At 38.4% G+C, this 19,201-nt stretch overlaps 1 long non-coding RNA gene across 1 annotated transcript in view; it reads right to left on the bottom strand.

Annotated features, from left to right (window-relative positions):
- Positions 1–19,201, bottom strand: part of LOC108272092 (uncharacterized) — a 27,768-nt gene continuing 8,567 nt past the window's right edge. Inside the window, exons 3-4 of the long non-coding RNA XR_008397217.1 lie at positions 3,782–3,843; positions 1–2,839 (exon numbers count right to left, since the gene is read on the bottom strand). This is a non-coding gene — a long non-coding RNA (uncharacterized LOC108272092). The remainder of the gene's footprint in view (positions 2,840–3,781; positions 3,844–19,201) is intronic.

The raw sequence follows: 19,201 nt of genomic DNA on the forward strand, positions 1-19,201 counted from the left end.
GCTCCCATGGGTTTATATAGCCATACACACCCCTGTGAGGTAAAGTTGGTGGTGGTAAATTTTAGGTGTTTGTTGGACATTTTTAGTTGAGAACTGTTTCTTAACCCAGGTGAGGTGAGGTGTTTAAAACCCAAGCAACACTTCTGTGCCTGACACCCAAACCACCAGAACAGTGTCACTGGTGAGCTGAAAATGATCCACCATTTCATTAATATCTGCTGTGGTAGTCCTGTAGTGGGCCAATTCCAGTAATGAATGGAGTAGAGGGGGCTGAGAAACATAGCAACAGATGGGCTACCCTGAGTAAATCTTACAGTAAGTGAGCAATTGTACCTACAAGGTTACCTACTGTACATATATGTGTGGCTGAGAAGATGGCCATTGAGTGTATATACAGCAGCTTTCAAAAGTATTCAACCCCCTGGAATTTATCTGCTTTATCTGAATAACAAATGATAAACATACATTATTCCTGTCAGTATTTTTTTATTGCAAACATGTTCCCTTACAGTGCATTTTCAAGATCAAAATTGATCAAAACCTTAAAAATGCTGCTTGCATATTTATTCAAACCCCCAGGTTCTGGAAGCTCCAGTTGAAAGATATTGTCTTAATGTGGACACACTTGCCTTATAATTGACATTTACCTGTGAAATATTAAAATAGGTCCTTTTTTATAAAAAAAGAAAGAAAAAAAAAGGAAAAACACCTCAGTTATACTGTCATTGACGAGAATGTCGGTCTGAAGAAAAATAGTGAAAATGAAGACTAAGGAACATTTTAAGGTAATAGAATTTCATAACTTAGAAATAGGGTGTAAATTATATCTAAGAGGTTGGACATCCGAGTTAGCATTGCTAGATTAATAGTGAGGAGGTGTAAGCTGAATCACACCACCCAAGCACTACCTAGACAAGGCCATCCCTCAAAAATTCAGTGCAGATACAAGAAAGAGACTGGTGAGGGAAACCACATTGAGGTCAACAATCCCTCAGAAAAATAACAGAGTACAGAGTGTAGTGAAGATCTCCAGACAACCATTACAAGAGCTCTGCATGATTGAGGACTATATGGGAGGGTGGCTAGAAAGAAACTGTTGTCACGAAGAGCCATATGAAAGCACAAGAATGAACTCAGTGAAGTTGTGTTTTTTCAGTGTGATGAGACCAAGATCATGATACTGTTTTTGGGCAAGTTTCAAAGCACTATGTGTATTGCAAACATAATGCAGGCCATACTGCAGTTAACAGTGAAATATAGTGGTGGTATTATGGAATGAAGGCTGAGACAGATGCAAGTGCATTTAGGCATTTCATTCGAATGGCAGGCAGACAAATCTAAAACGTGAGTCAAAATTTGGAATCAGTACATAGGCAGAGGTCAGGCGATTAGTGAACAGCAATGGCAGGGATAATCCAATATACACAAACTAGGGAACAGAATGAGAAGTGGAAGATAACAACATGAAACAGAAAGGAGAGTCTGGTGGGGGAGCAATGGTGAACTCGCTAGGGTCAGGTGGTGGAGGTATGGTGTGATGTGGGAGGCTGTGCTGTTGGCCTAAGGCAAAAGCAGAGCTCTGCTGGGGAGGCCACTGGAGGGAGCTCGGCTGTGGAGGCCACCTTGTCAGCCTCTGGAGGGAGCTATGTTGGGGAGGCCACCTAATCGGCCTCTGGAGGGAGCTTGGCAGTGGAGGCTGCCTTGTTGGCTTCTGGAGGGATTGCGGCTATGGTGGCCACCTTATTGGCCACGGGAGGGGACTCTGCTGGAGAGGCCACCTCGTTGGCTTCTGGAGAGAACATGGCTGTGAAAGCCAGGTCATTGTCTTCTGGAGGGAGCTCTATTGGGGAGGCCACATCATCATCTTCTGGAGGGAGATTCTGTCATGGAATGAAGGCTGAGACGGATGCAAGTACTGTATTTTATTCGAACGGCAGGCAGACAAATCCAAAATGTGAATCAAAATATGGAATCAGTACACAGGCAGAGATCAGGCAACAGCAATGGTAGGGATAATCCAAAATACAAAAACTAGAGAACAGAACGAGATTGAGAACTGGAGAATAACAACACAGAACAGAATGGCTCGGAACAGACAGGCAGGTAAACACTGAACAATACTTTGTCCTGAACATTGAAACATGAGACATTAAATACAGAAACTAATCAAGGTGCAAACTGAAAGCAGGTGGGAGTAATCAGGAAACACGCTGGAGACAACCAATGACAGGACATGGGAGGAGACAAAACATGAATCAAAACAAAACACACGTGGCAACATAAACAAACACATGATAGCTAGGGAGAATGCGTCGCAGTGCTGTGAGCTGTTACACGTGCTGTGCAGCGTTCAGCGGCGGGAGGAAATATGTGACAGGTGGCAGCATTGTGCTCTGGGGATGCTTTTCATCCTTAGAACCTGGGCTGATTGCCAAAGTTGACAGGAAAATGGATGAAGCAAAATACAGGAGAATATTATAGAACCTCTATAGAACCTGCCTCAGTCTGCTATAAAAAAACTAAAGTTTGGGAGAAAAGTTCACTTATCAGTAGTACAATGATCCCAAACACAAGGCCAAAGCAACATAGCAGTGGTTAAAAACAAAAGGCAGAAATTTCTACACTGGCCATATCAACAACTGAGACATAAACTGAACAAGTTTCACACACATTTGACGAATAGTCAATATCAAAAGTAACAGTCAGTATGTGGTGTCCACTAGCTGCTTTAAGTACTACAGTGCATCTCATCCTCATGGACTGCACCAGATTTGTCAGTTCTTGCTGTGAGATGTTACTCCACTCTTCCACCAATTCATCGGCAAGTTCTCCATCATGTCTGGGGGAACACATGGTTACATGTAATTTTCCACTGCAAGGACAATCAGCTGTCCTTCCTGTCTCCCTGTAGCACTGTCTTAGGCGTCTTACATTACAGACATTGCAGTTTACTGCTCTGGCCACATCTACAGTCCTCATGCCTCCCTGCGGCAGGCCTATGGCATGTTCACGCAGGTGAGCAGGAACCTTAGGCATCTTTCTTCTGGTGTTTTTCAGAGTCAGAAAGGTCTCTTTGGTGTCCTAAGTTATTGTAACTGTGACCTTAGTTGCCTACCGCCTGTAAACTCTTAGTGTCTTAAGGACTGTTCCACAGGTACAGTAATTTTTATGGTTCATTGAATAAGCATGAAAAACGTCATTTAAACCCTTTCCAGTAAAGATCTGTAAAGCGTATTTGGATTTTACAAAATTATCTTTAAAATACAGTGTCCTGAAAAAGGAATGTTTCTTTTTTTGCTGAGTAGAAGTGCGTGTGTGTGTGTGTGTGTGTAAGACAGTCTAACATTTTGTCTTGTGTAAGTAAGGAGAACAACACTAGTTCACTTTCTGTTTCTCCGGAATCATTGGCCTCATTTTGGTTTAACTTTTCCATCCAATTTAGTGTTACTCTGTTTTGACTTATAGCACAAACTGCTGCTTACTCAGGACTTAATCAGATAAATAGGGCATAATGTGATATATCTGGCCATGTGGTTTCACATACAAAAACAACCAGTCAGTTCTAAAAATGAATTAAACAGGGAGCTTTCAGATTTCTGTTCAAGTTGCACTCTGTTTTTTTTTTTTTTTACCACACCAGGAAGGGAGGTCTAATAACAGACCATTAGCTAAACTGAGGATTGATGCAGGATTGTTCCATCAGGCAGGATGGTAGAGTTCAAGGGCTCTTTCGATAAATATGAGAAAAGTTCTTTCACCTCATCGACTAGCTATAACTCACCAGCCTTTACTCTGCTGTCTTTTTTTGCTGGACTGTCAGGAACAGTGTCATGAGGGAATGTACTGAAATGAGAGAGAGAGAGAGAGAGAGAGAGAGAGAGAGAGAGAGATGAGAAAAAAACAGGGTGTGCCCATATATTCTAGTACAGATGTTTTAGATGCTTAGGGCTCATTTAATCATACTTTACTTGTCTTTCTGACCCATCCACAGCAGTTGCTCTGTTCTGTTCCAGCCCACACCAATTCCAATGTTATACTGCATTATAACCTGACCCTTTTTACTCAAAAAGCTAATACACACTCACAAACACATGACACAGATGGCTTCTTGTGAAAGCAGTGGTCCATTCCTAAATCAGCTGTCTGATTGTGTGTTAGTTCTGCTGGCTGATGAATGGATTCTTTAAAGGCCACTCAGTGCATGGCTGTTTATGTTTGGCTTTCCATGGAAACGCAGGATTCTGCATTTTGATTGGGAAGGAAGCTGCCGTGTCTGGCATCACTAAGATATGTGTGAGGTCACATGTTTGAATTAGCATGTTCTCTCTATTAAACTGGAACTGCAAGCTGTCTGTGGGAGCAAATATATGTGTGCGTGTGTGTCTTTAAAGCACATTTACAAGCCCAATTAAGGGCATCTTGAAAGTATTTAACAGCTTTCCTTTGAGTTAATGAACAAGGTTTAAAACTATTCAAGATCAAAATGTTAAAAATACATATTTTAATTGATAATGAAACTATTTCAATAGTTTCGTGTTAAATGCACAAATTTGAATAATTTAGATTTTTTTTGTGTTAAATTCAAAACAGGCCAATGTGATGTCAAAATCATGGACTAAAAATGGTTATTTAAAGGCTGAAAATAGTAAAGCTGCAGGATGTAAGATTTGGGAATCTCTCTACTTGAATCATGCCATTGCGACCAACTTGTGGGAGAATATTTCATAATGTGGGTTCTTCACCGCATGGATTAATCTCAGACCTGTGAATGCCAACATACTGCAAAGTCAACTCACTTTCATACAGGATTCAAGACTACATGTCACGATGTGCATTAAGTAGTATGCCTAAATAGTAATGGCATCACTGGCATACTGACAAACTGTTTAGTATGGTAGTACATGATTTGAGATGCGGCCCAGTTATTCACAGCTCTGAGGATATAATTATCTGCTGCTTTCCTCAATATTACAGAAGCATTATAAGGAGAGAAAAAAAAAACCTTTACTGTGCACATCAAGGTGTCTCTATCAAAGTACCAGGTAAAAGAGCAAAACCTCCCAGATGCTATTGTCTTCCAGTACATGTGTAGACTTGTGGACGTACATACAATAAACAAAGCAAAAAAAAAAAAAAAGGTTTTCAGTTGACTCACTATTGTATTTTATTACTCAATCCATATTCTTCATGGATTTTATTATCTAATCTGTGTATTTTGTTTTACAGCATGTCAAACACAGTAGGCATGAAGCAGTTTTACCAAGGGCTAGCAGGTGGCTTGAATAACTCACTGTCGCCAGATATAACCGAGTAGGAAATACAAAAACAAACACACCACGCTAGTCACTAGCTAAATGACTTCACAACTGGATAACAATTCAGCAACAAGGATGACAGCCATGTCATTCAATAGCTTACCACCAAATTAAAGTATATGTAAATGTCTTACCAAAACTCCATTAGTCCTGAAACATTTTCAGTCTCATGTGATAATATCAGACTCACTCTTGTTTGTTTCCTCTGTCATGCTATTACACTCTGTCTCCTGATTGGTTGGTGGCTCAGTCTGTCACTGTGTATTCAGACTTATTTTGTGTCTAGAGTTAGGACTTTTAATGTATCTGAGCTGGCAGATAATGATGTGTGTAGGGTTATCACGAAACCCAGTAGCATCAGCATACCACACAATTTTGTGTTAATTCATAATTCAAATCTACAATTCAAAACAAATGTACAGAAATACCAAGATATAAATGAAAACAGACAAACCAAATGTTCCTCTGAATACTTTATTAATGAATAACTGGCTGTTGGAAAAACTCAAGAACAATCATACAATTGGCAAGCAACTAATTCAATGTGCTACTTATTTCATCTATTGTTCCCTAGAGCAATGAAATCATGCAAATGGATATTGTCCTCAGAATAATAAGAATGAACACAACATTAGGAATCAATAACTGAATTTGAAAACAAACTCCAAATAAACTTGGGAACATTAGCTCGCTTGCTACCAATCGCGGATAATTTTAGCATTTACACACAGTGGTTAGCACAATGCTAGCTTGCTTACTAGCAAACAGGAAATAAAGATTAAGATAAAGAATTTAGGTTAAATGAAGTGTCACTAACCTTTGTGTATTTTGCAAAAGCAATGAGATGTGTCATTTTAGAGAAAATAGTTGTAATTGCCACACATACAACTTTACTTACAGTACTACCGTATTGATGATACTACCGTTTAAAAGATACAGTGGCATCTGCGGTATTTTGAAGCTTTAGTATCACAATACTACTGTAGTACCGGTACACAGTGCAACCCTAGATGTACTATATGTGTACAAATTTCCCATAATTTTCATCTGACACACACACTGTGAATTGTTATTACAGGATGTCAGGGCAACACACAGCATCACAGGAACATTATATTATACTGTACTTTTTGTCCCCTGACTAAATTGAGAAAGCCCTTTTTTTGTCATGTAACACAATGTAACACAAAATCACTGTGCAAAAGAAATGAAATGAAAACCATTTATATTTATTTCAGATAAAGCAATAATTAATAATTGTGCTTTCACATGTATCTAGAGTGCATGAAAAATATATTACTGATCAGTACATCATTTTTCATAGTTTCATAAGTAACTCCTGCAATCTGGTGAAAATTTTATTAAAAAAAAAAAAGAATTCAATATAAACCTAAAGATTACATTAATATATAACACATGCATTTTAAACCATTTACTTAAAGTTTATTCACCCTTTTAAAAGTCTTTTTCTAATTGACTCATGTGTATTCTGGTCTCCCTGGCTGCAGATACTGCAGGCTCTCGCACATGTAAAACTGGATATCAGTATGATCTAATGGAGAAAGCATGCAGATACACACGAGAGAGCCAGAAGCAGCAACTTTCAGTTCATCTACTAAGTCTTTACACATTCAGGAATGTCAGAATTAGTTTACTGTGAACTAGTCTGAAAATGTAATATTTTTTCATGGAACGCCTTTTCCAGTGCAGAAAATCTGGAGAAGGCTTGAATTTGATGCCAGTGTCATCAGGCACCTGACTGGAGGCATAAAACCGTTTGCACTTCTGTTTAAAGTCGTTTAGTTTGGATCTTTATCATATAAATAAAAGCATTCTTGAAAACTCTATGTGGGGACCAGTCACAAAAAATCTCCTCACAACATGTGTCACATTAGTACTTGCAAAGAGCTAAAAGACTGCATGCACACACACACACACACACACACACACACACACACACACACACACACACACACACACACACACACAGTAACTTTTGAGAGTGCTAAACAAACTCAATTATATGTTAGGATAGTAAGTGCTTTGTGGGTTACTTTGTGCGTGTGTGTGTGTGTGTGTGTGTGTGTGTGTGTGTGTGTGTGTGTGTGTGTGTGTGTGTGTGTGTGTTTTGCAATGTTTTTACATCTTGGTGAAGAGTAAATGTTCCAATGGATAGGAATAGCTGACAGTTCTGACCTTGTAGAGACATTTGCACAGTATGTTTGTCAAAGATTTGTCTGAAGGGCAGAAGGTCACTTAGCAAAACATATACTTTTTCAGGAAAATTGAAAACAACTAGACTTTCATGTGAACTTAATAAAATCAACATTTAGCATGCACGAAATCTATTAGGGGATATATATATATATATATATATATATATATATATATATATATATATATATATATATATATATATATTTCAATATTAAACAAATTACAAAATAACACTATAAGATTTACATTTACATTTTAGCCAGGATAAGTACACAACACAATTAACTTTAGAATTTAATACAAATTTTGCACAATAGTTGTTCCTTTATAACACAGTTTGAATGTATTCATTGTTAGTGTAGCTGGATGTACACTAACGTGTGCTGTAGCATAATATTAGTTCATAAAAGTTCAGTGTAGCTGTACTGAGCTTTTTTCCACTAAAGTAGCAGGCCATCAAGACAAGACAAAGACACAGACTAGGACTTTCTACACATCTTGACAACAGAGCATTTAACTTTACTGAGAAATTATTACCCCATGAAAAAGCAGCATTGACCACCATGGTCTTGTCACAGATGATCAAAACATCAAAACTAAAACCACTTGTGCTGTGGCCAAGACCCAGAAAAAGGCCATGTTTATATGGTTATGCCCAGTTTCAAAACCAGTGCCATGTATGCGCCTGTATGTACAAATTTGAGACTAAATCAACAGAAATGAGTTAGTTCTGCACAAACCATTTCTGCAAATTCTTAGAATACTCTTCTTTCTTTCGCAGATGTTGTCTGGCCAAATAATGCAGTAGAAGGACTCCAGAAATGACAGTGTAAGAAACTATGTGTCTGTTTAAATGACTTCAACTGAAATATTGGGTACATGCAAAGCAGACTCTTGCCATCACACTTTCCTTACTCCCTTCCTGTTTTTCACACACACACACACACACACACACACACACACACACACACACACACACACACACACACACACACACAAACTGAAGCAGATTGCTTCCTATTGAGGTTGGATGTAAATCTTGCCTCTGGGTCTCTCAGACAGCCCAACAGGACGAAACGAAATTGAACACAAATGTTAAGCTCCTCTTTTTGCTTCTTAAAATGCTTCCTGAGCAAGTGAGCTAGAGAGCGAGGGAGAGAGAGAGAGAGACAGAGAGAGAGAGAGAGAGGGAGAGAGATCTTATGTTACAGCAGGGGTGTGATGTGGTTAGTGTCAGTTATCAGTTGTTCTTATATTTTATATCTGTGTCTTATGTAGAATCAGTCAATTTGCTAGTGTGTGTGTGCGCGTGTCTGTGTGTTCCCATTAGGGATGTCACAAGAACCGATACTTCGGTACCATATTAGTACCAACATTCTTAAAACGTGACTGTTCTTGTTTTTCTGCAGTAGAATAGGTACCGTTGGTAATGAAGTTACCAAGGTTGCAATTCCTCTGGAACTGATGGGGGCAGCAAATACGCACAAGTGTTTTAGTCGGTCCACAAGTGGTGAAGAAGAAGAAGAACGCCTACAAGCACAAAAAACTACAGAAGATGGCGACAGGTTTAGCTCCGCCCCGACTCATTGAGAGGAAAGGTGGTAGGAGTCGAATATGGAAATACTTTGCATATGAGGCGGATAACAACAAACATATAATTGAGGCTCTGAAGCTGGTGTGCAACCGATGCTATCGTTCATTTCAAACAAAGCGAGGAAATACCTCGAATTTGGTGAAGCACCTGAAACACAGGTCCTATATTATGTTTGTTTGAGGCAGCTGGCATTGTGGCTGTGAATCCAGCTAATGTTATGCTCCATGTAATGTTTGCGATAGCCAGTTATTTGTTAACGACACTAACACATTCCAGTGTTATAAACTATCTCCTAATGGGCCACCATGCATCACCATTCAGCCCGTGTCCTGTCAGCAAAATGTAGCCTAATGTCACTAATAATTATTCAAATGTTCATGCTTTTAATAAATCTTTTTGGCCTGCCACCATATCAGTGAATTTAAACTAATGCTTGCATTCAGAGTATAAGGTATGTGTGTGTGTGTGTGTGTGTGTGTGTGTGTGTGTGTGTGTGTGTGTGTGTGTGTGTGTGTGTGTGTGTGTGTGTGTGTGTGTGTGTGTGTGTGTGTGTGCACGCGTTTAGGAGTGCACCTTAGCACTTGTAGCCTCCACTGTTTTATTAGTCATTGTCAGACAGTGTTTGATAACTAAAATATGCCCCCCCCTCTCTTTTTTGCCAGTATTAGCCAGTCCTCCATATACTCATATATATATATATATATATATATATATATATATATATATATATATATATATATATATATATATATATATAAAATATATTTAAACCACACCATGGTATCGACTTTGGTATCGAGTATCGTGTACTTTTGGTTGTATCGGTACCGACTACTAGATTTTTGGTATCGTGAAATCCCTAGTTCCCACAAGTATAATATAACCCCAATTCTGAAAAAGTTGGGACAGCATGGAAAATGCAAAAAAAAACAAGCAAAAAGAGTCATTTGAAAATTCAGTTCACACTGTACTATATAACACATTATTAATACATTATTTGATGTCTTACTTTTGTGCACTGAATTTATTTTTGAAAATATACACTCATTTCAAATCTGATGACTGTTGACTGTTTACCACTGTGTAACACCACCTTTTCTTTTAATAACACTTATTAAGTGTTTCGGTGCTGAAGACACCAGTTGGTTAAGTTTAGCAAGTGGAAGGTTCCTCCATTCATCCATTATGCATTTCTCAGCTACGCAACTGTACAGGGCCACACATTGCCTTATTTTACGCTTCATAATGCGCCACACATTCTCAATCGGAGACAGGTCAGGACTGCAGGCAGGCCATGCTAGCACCCGCACTCTATGCTTACGCAACCATGCGTTTGTAATCCGGGCAGAATGTGGTTCGGCGCTGTTCTATTGGAAAATACAGGAACGTCCCTGGAAAAGACGACATCTGGTCCTTTGCTTCAAAATGTGTAAATATCTTTCTGCATTAATGGCGCCCTCACAGATGTGCAAGTTACCTATTCCATGAATACTGACACCCCCCCATACCATGACAGATGCTGACTTTTGGACCTAACACTAGCTTGGATGATCCTTTTCCTCTTTGGCCTGGAGAACACCATGGCTGTTTTGTCCCAAAACTATTTGAAATGTTGACTCGATTCCACTGTGCTACTGTCCATCTCAGATGAGACCGAGCCCAGAGAAGTTGGCATCGCTTCAGACAACATCTGGTGTTGATGTATGGCTTCTGCTTTGTATATTAAAGCAGAAAGTGCATCTGTGGATGCAGCGGCGAATGGTGTTGACTTACAGAGGTTTACCAAAGTATTCCCGAGCCCATGTCAGGATATCCATTAAAGACTCATGACAGTTTTTAAGACAGTGATGTCAGGGAGATCACGTGCATTCAGAAGTGGTTTTTGGCCTTGTCCTTTACGCACAGAGATTTGACCGGATTCCTTGAATCTTTTAATTACATTGTGCACTGCAGAAGGTGAAATGTCCAAAATCCTACCAATGTGTCTTTGGGGAATGTTGTTCTCAAAGTGTTGAATTATTCATTGACGCAACTGTTGGCATATTGGCAAGCCTCGACCCATCCTTGCTCTTGAAGGACCAGGCCTTTTTGGGAGGCTCCTTATACTCTATGATTAGATGATTGCCTCACCTGTTTCATATCACCTTCTTATTTCAAGTTGATGCATCCCTATTAGTCCTAAATTGCCTCTGTCCCAACTTTTTTGGAATGTGTTGCATGCATCAATTTCAAAATAAACGTTTACTTAAAACAACAACTATGCAGTAGATTAGATAAAACATCAAATACATTGTCTTTATACTTTTTTCTGTTTAAATACAAGTCAAAGTACATTTACAAATCACTCCTCTTTGTTTTTATTAGCATTTTCCATACTGTCCCAACTTTTTCAGAATTGGGGTTGTATATAAAACAAATATCCTCTTTTTTTTTTTTTTTTTGCAGCTGAGCAGGAACAGGATAAAACTGGCTTTCATCCAACAAAATTAGCAACAAACCGTTATACCAATAAATGCACCACCATGCATGCACCTGTTAGGAAATATAGCCCATAATATCTGATAGAACAGGCCAGGGGTTCTCACACTTTTCATGAGGAAATATTACAATGAGGAAGTAAACAAGAAAAACTAACTCTGTGGACCAAGAGAAATACAGACAGACAAAAAGAGACAAAAAAAAATCTGAAAGTCTCACCCATATTATTCACCCAACATCTCACCAAAGAAGCCTTTCTACTCCCCTTCCTTCAGAAAGAAAAGAAAACCACCAAAGGAAATCCTCCCCTTCAACTACACCATATGGATGAATGAAACACATCAGAAAATCAAATCCTAATTCAAATTCTCATTAAACACAATTCAAAAAAGCAAAATTCAAACTAAATATAGATGTGTATATATGACTGAGCTCACAGTCATATATCGTATAGATAGTATTTCAATGCTTCCGTTTCCATTCTTTCATTGTTTTATTATTTCCGTAATGCCATAAATACACATTAAACTATAGGTTATTTTTTTATATCACACTTACTGTACACTCAACACAGCTCTCTCTGTGTGTGTGTGTGTGTGTGTGTGTGTGTGTGTGAGAGAGAGAGAGAGAGAGAGAGAGAGAGAGAGAGAGAGAGAGAGAGAGAGAGAGAGACTTTGTGTGTTTAGGGAACAAATGAGGCTCATATGTTAAGGATTTAGGGCCCAAGAGTGAAGGGTGTGTTATGCTTGTTGCTAGGCAAAGAAACACAGCCAGTGAATTTACACCAGCAGAACATGAGCCAGGAGTATTCCTTTTCTTTCAGATGAGAGTGAGAGAGATTGAGATATCTAGAGAGAGTGAGAGAGTGTAAGAGAGAGAGATAGAGACAAACTTGACTTTGACAGTCCTTTATTTTAATCATTCCTGATGTGTCCACCATTTTTCCATCAAATAAATAGCATTTTTAGATACCCACTTCAATAAAGAAATAGATAAAGGTAGATAAATACACAAATATGAAATGAAAGGAAACCATAATATTTTTGTTTAAAAAGTCAATTAAAACCTTATTTGTAGTTTCTTAGAAAGGCATACTATAAATATTGCCTAAAAAGCATTACGTTAAATAGTAAGTGCTTCTGTTAAAAGCTTAAGATTAATGATTCATTTTCAACACAACATAAAACCTCACCCAGCCCCGAAACCTTGCAGACATCCTGCAGTCTGTGTGTCATTTTAGAGTAAGCAAATTCAATTCTGAGTCTGGCCTTCAAAAGGGTGTTTAGCATCAGTCCAGTTCAGTGTTCCACAGCCTTTCATTTTCTTTTTCTGTGTGAGGCAGGTAGCTAGTTTGGCCTGGCCTGTTAAAAAATTGAGCACGCAGATCGTTTCTTTCTGTGCAATTGAGTATTTAGGACTACATCAGGTTCTCTGTAGTAGAGAGCGAGAGAGAGAGAGAGAGAGAGAGAGAGAGAGAGAGAGAGAGATTCTTATTTAGTGTTCTGTGGTACAGTGCCCTCCACTAATATTGGCTCCCTTGGTAAATATGAGCAAAGAAGGATGTGAAAAATTGTCTATAATGTTTAACCTTTTGATCTTTTGTTTAAAAAAGCACAAAATACTCTTTGTTAAATATAGGTGTGCAACAATTATTGACACCCTTTTAGTCAATACTTTGTGCTACCTCCCTTTGCCAAGATAACAGCTCTGTGTCTTCTCCTATAACGCCTGATGAGGTTGGAGAATGAGGGACTAGGATGGCCATGGCAGGACCTTGATTTTGTGATCAGTAAACTATTTTTGTGTTGATTTTGATGTATCTTTTGGATTATTGTCCTGCTGGAAGATCCAACTATGACCCATTTTAAGCTTCCTGGCAGAGGCAGTCAGGTTTTCATTTAATATCTGTTGATATTTGATAGAGTCCATGATGCCATGTATCCTAACAAAAAGTCCAGGTGCTCTGCCAGAAAAACAGTCCCAAAACATTAAAGAGCCACCACCATATTTAACTGTGGACATGAGGTACTTTTCCATTTGGCTACCTCTCTGTGTGCGTCAAAACCACCTCTGGTGTTTATTGCCAAAAAGCTCTATTTTGGTTTCATCTGACCATAGACCCCGATCCCATTTGAAGTTCCAGTAGTGTCTGGCAAACTTGAAACTGATAGAAAACCTGTGGGGTGAACTGAAGAGGAAAGTCCAAAAACGTGGACCTCGAAATTTGAAGGATTTGGAGAGATTCTGTATGGAGGAATGGTCTCAGATCCCTTGCCATGTATTCTCCAACCTCATCAGGCATTATAGGAGAAGACTCAGAGCTGTTATCTTGGCAAAAGGGAGGTAGCACAAAGTATTGATTAAATGGTGTGCCAATAATTGTGGCACACAAATATTTAACAAAGATATATATATTTTTTGATAAACTTCTATTTAAATTGTATGATATCTATGAGAGCAGAGTATTTTTGTGAATTTTCTTAAAAAAATATCAAAAGTTTAAACAATAAAGGCACTATTTTACAGCCTTCTTTGCTCCTATATTGGTGCCAATATTAGTGGAGGACACTGTGTGTGTGTGTGTGTGTGTGTGTGTGTGTGTGTGTGTGTGTGTGTGTGTCTATGTGTTTGTGTGATGTGAACTATGTCCCCAAATGTAGACTCAGGTTATTAGAAAAGGCAAAATGGTTACATCAGCTATTCTGACTTTTTAAAGCGTAACCATCCTGTGTTCTGTTTCTCGCACTCTGAAACATACAGTCTTTTCCCTATGGCACAACCAGCATTTGGCAACCTGAATGACTCAGCATTGTGTATATAAGGGACTGGCTGTCTAACAGAAATTGGGGACTAACAAGGAAGCTGTCCAGTTTCATATTATTACCAAAAAAATAAAGAAGAAATTCATGTCCATAATCATCTGACATCTCAGCACATTTTTTTCTGCTCATAACCTGACACCTTGTGCTAGTTAAGGAAGAGAAAGTGTATGAAGAGCAAAAAAAAAAAAAAGTGCTACAAAATATTCACATTGAAGAAATTTTCACATTCTTTCTGCTTTATCACATTGATTATAATTCAGTTTGACACATACAGGAATCTAAATCATGATTTAAAACAAATAAACAAAATTACAAATAAGATAATTAATAAATTGTAAAAGGTTCTATTACACCACGGCTGATGTCTCGCTCATATTAGTGATGAGTGTTGAATGGAGCCCTGATACAAAAGCCACAGCTGATCACAGGACTGAAACTAATTCATTCTGAAGCTTCTTTTAAACACTTTAATTTAATTTTCTTTCACACTGAAGAGACGTATAAGTAATTAAAAAAGACTGACTGCTGTTAGATTATCTGTGAAATACTTTTATATCTTGTGGGAACATGTGGGATGGTGGCGTTAGTGCTGTGAAGGCAGAGAAATGCGCTTTTGATTCTGAGCATAGTGACTCCAGTCTTGCACAGTGCAGCTGATTATTCAGAATGAACACAACAATTTTGGAGCCCCTGTAGCCTTTACAGCCACAAAGGGTGTCTAAGATATTTTTTGCTTGTTTGTTAAAATGTTTGTACAGTATAATGCAACTCATAATGTTTTCTTTCCGGATTCATTGGCTAAATCAGAACTATCCAAAACAACGCCCAAAGCTCACACGCAGGTTTTCATAAGCTAGAGATAGTACAATTACTGAAATGACTTGTTATTTACAACCTGAATGTAAATGACATGCAAATATCCATGTGAAAATAGAAAACAGCTGTGTCTCAGTTGCATGTGTGTTTTAAGATTGAAACTTAACACTCCAGGATGATATGTGACATGACAGAAGTGCTTCATCACAGGGGAAAGGGGATGGAGAATCTTTAAATATAGCACTGACATCTGTGTGCGATTAGATTCATGCTCAAACACAGCACTCAAGCAGAGTTGAGAGTCACACCTTTTGTATTGACAAATAAAATCGAATAATTATCTTGTCAAATTCAGACAGTAGCAGAGTTGGCAGAGAAACATGCCAAATGACAGCTAATACTGTAAATATAATACACATGTCACATGTTAGTTTCGTTTTCAGTTATAAAGACCTCAACAGTGTTAATTTATGTTATGTGAATGCATGTGGTAAATGATATGCTGTTAAACCCAAAACCACACTCCATACAATGTCCAAATTTACTGTATGTCAAAATACTTTGCTGCCTCTATTTTTTTTTTTTACTTTGCTATTTAGTATGGTAATGTGCAGTTCTTGGACATAGTCAGTCAAAACACAAAACATGAAAGAATTTAAGGGAACGAACACTTTTATAGCCTGTCTGTGGGCAGAGGTGGACAGACATTGACCAGAAGACTCTAAATAGACCTAGTGTGCTTGGTCCCCTCAGGGTATGAGTAATACTTGTAGACTGTGTTAAAGTTGGTGTTACAAAGATGTCCTTGCAGCTTCCCAGAATGATGCATTTTGCATTTATTCAAACAAACATCTAGGTCCAGACTGAACCACACTATGTTCAGCTCATCTTAATCTTGGCAATGAAATCTTAAGCTGACCAGAGAACAGGCCTGTTCAGTTTGTTGTGAAACACAGGGTTTTAATGTCATAACGGGTTTCAAACACTACTGTCAGCCAGATGGAATGAGGAAGCTACAAAACAGTGTTTGTGTAAAACAACAAATCAGTATGCTAGATTAGAAATATGTAAAAGATTAGAAATTAGAAAGAAAAAAGTGTTTAGAAGACAGTACATTTTTGAAATTCTTCAGCCTCACACATCAAATAGTGGAAATTAACCAACACATACAAGCAGGCACATGTTGGTCTTAATATCCCTTTGAGGACCTTCCATTGACATAATTATTAATGCAGGTAATTAATGTTAATGCTACACCTAAATCTAACCCTAATGTTATTTTTCTTAATGGGGACCAGTCAAATGTCCCCACAAGGCCAGAACTCCTATATTCCTATACTTATGAGGAAGTTTGGTCCCCGCCAAGATGTAAAAACATGCCCACACACATGCACACTTGTGTGCACGTGCACACACGCTCACACGCTCTCTCTCTCTCTCTCTCTCACACACACACACACACACACACACACACACACACACACACACACACACACACACACACACACACACACAAGCACACTGAGAGCAGAATGAGGCAGAATAAACTGGTTCTGTGGCTGAACATGTGGTGGAGTAACGATGGATTTTATTTCAGTCTGTAGACGAGAGGCATCCAGAAGGTTACAGACATACTGGGAAGCACACTCAGAGGTGTGTGTAGAGAGTGTGTATGACTGTCCTGCTTTGGTCTTCCAAACCCTTTGTGACTATGACCTTCAAGCAGGAGTTACATTCTTTAATTCAACATGTATTTAAATTCCATAAATTTTTTTCACTAATGTTTATTTTGTTTCGTTGTTTCAATTCAGCCTTCACTAATATTCTCTCTCGCCCCTCTTTTCCTTTTCCCCTATAATTGATGTTAACCCTCTTACATAAGCCAGTTTGTTTGGTTTTGCTTCCAGGCTCTGATCTCAGATCGCTCCTAATGACTGTGGGTATTATTTTTATACCAGTAAAGACGTCAGGCTGCACCGCTGCCCCTGCCAACAGTGGGCCCTGTATCGGGTGATGCCTTACCGGCACCAACCAGTCATGGAAGGCACGGAGAGGAATCGAGTGTCAGGATGGAAACGTGCACTTAGTTTTATTTCCCTGTGCTCTATTTTTGGATTTTTGAACATTTTTAAAAAATGTTTTATGGAACCTGTGGAGTGACTTAGTATTTTTATCACTCAGCTGTGTGTAATAGGGAGGTGTGTGTGTGTGTGTGTGTGTATGTGTTAGCAGCAGAGTACAAAGTGAAAGCTTCTTATACAAGATAAATACTACATCACTGACATCATTAAAAACATATGACTTTACTAGATATTTCACTTAGCAACAGATACTCACATGAGACCTAGCAGAGTTAACATAAGGTGGAAATTACATAGTTTGTGTGTGTGTGCGTGTGTGTGTGTGTGTGTGCATGTGTGTGTGTGTGCGTGCGTGCTTGTGTGTGTGTGTGTCTTTCCTGGCATTGCTTTGAAAGATCCTTTCAAGTCAGAACCTCAATACTTCATAGTTGAATTCTGGTTTGGACGGCAGAAGGTTGGACCACAGTCAGCTGGTTGCTGATCGGATGTATCAGATTTGAGCTCTCAGTCAGATTTGAACTCTCTAGTTCAAACCAGATGCAGAAAGGCTGATAGTTATGAATGAGCATTTAGTATTTATGCATGAATTTAGAATTTAAACTTTTTTTCTTTCAGTTAACAAATAACCATTATAGCATGTATATGAACTTACAGTATTCTCTAGTCTTTCAGGTTACAAATCCTGAAATATGATTCTCTTCGTACTTTATATCTCTGCATGTTTAGCTTTCTGCAACTCCTTATGTATATGAGGGTCTGATAATATAAATGTAAATTAAGTAACATTATACTGAGTCCGAGTTGAATGGCTTCCTCACAGTCCACTAATCTCACACTTTGAGTAGCGTGGGAGGAGTGTGAGTGACTTAGTGCTGTTTGTATACCGGTAGCACCAGCATGTGGTCAGAAAGAGTAATACATACTTTCTCCCATACTTTCCTTCACCAGTGATGAGCTAATAGAACAACAACATTATGGATGTTCTCTCCTGCCGTATTCAGGGCTGGATTGATAATGTTCAGATCTACAGCCCGTTACATATTACTTTTCTTTCTTAACCATTTGCTTACCTAGTACTAACTCTGAGGGATGAACCATTTCATATATTGCTTCTTAGTCAAGAAATCCCAAACCCCATGAAACTGATGTAAATTAGGTGGCGTAAGTTAGTTTTAATATGTTTGTCTGCTGATGGTCAGCTGATATCAGAGCTGTCAATCAGTAACTCTTGGCAAGTTCAGAGCTATGGAAACCTGCCTCTAATATTTAGGACAGACACTGGGGAAATCAGTGCAAATTGTGACACAGATCTTTTTTTATTTATTCATTGCAATAATCAATTACACATTCCAAAGTTTGGTGAAGCTATGCCAAAATGGCTGGATTCTGATATGGACTTAGTGAGATAGTAAAGATGATGTGTGTCTCCAAACGATTAGCCCAATTACTGAGGTAAGCTTTTGCAATATGCTGTGCTACGTGGTTAATCTTTCTCTAGTCAGTGAGGGGTATAGATGCAGTGCAAAGTCCTTCAGAAATATTTGAACTAAAATGTCAAGGTTAATCAAAATACATTTCCTCACAGAAATATTGAATATGAGACACTACTAACACAAGGAATATGATTTCTGTTATATGACTTACTAAATAATATGCAGTAGGAAAGGGCCGCCTTAGTGTGGAGTGTATTTATCCCTCTTTTTCAAAGAAAAAAATGTAATTATTGTTTCTCTTTACTTCTTTTAACCGACAGAAATGGGATTGTTTTTTCTTTGCATTGAAGGTATGAGTAAGACAGTCAATTAAACAACGTACCTTTATTAATGTACCTTTATTAATGTACCTATTTAATGTACCTTTATTTTACAATGTTGTACA

This window comes from Ictalurus punctatus, chromosome 11 (genome assembly GCF_001660625.3).
Source record: "Ictalurus punctatus breed USDA103 chromosome 11, Coco_2.0, whole genome shotgun sequence".
In the NCBI taxonomy this organism is placed as follows: domain Eukaryota; kingdom Metazoa; phylum Chordata; class Actinopteri; order Siluriformes; family Ictaluridae; genus Ictalurus; species Ictalurus punctatus.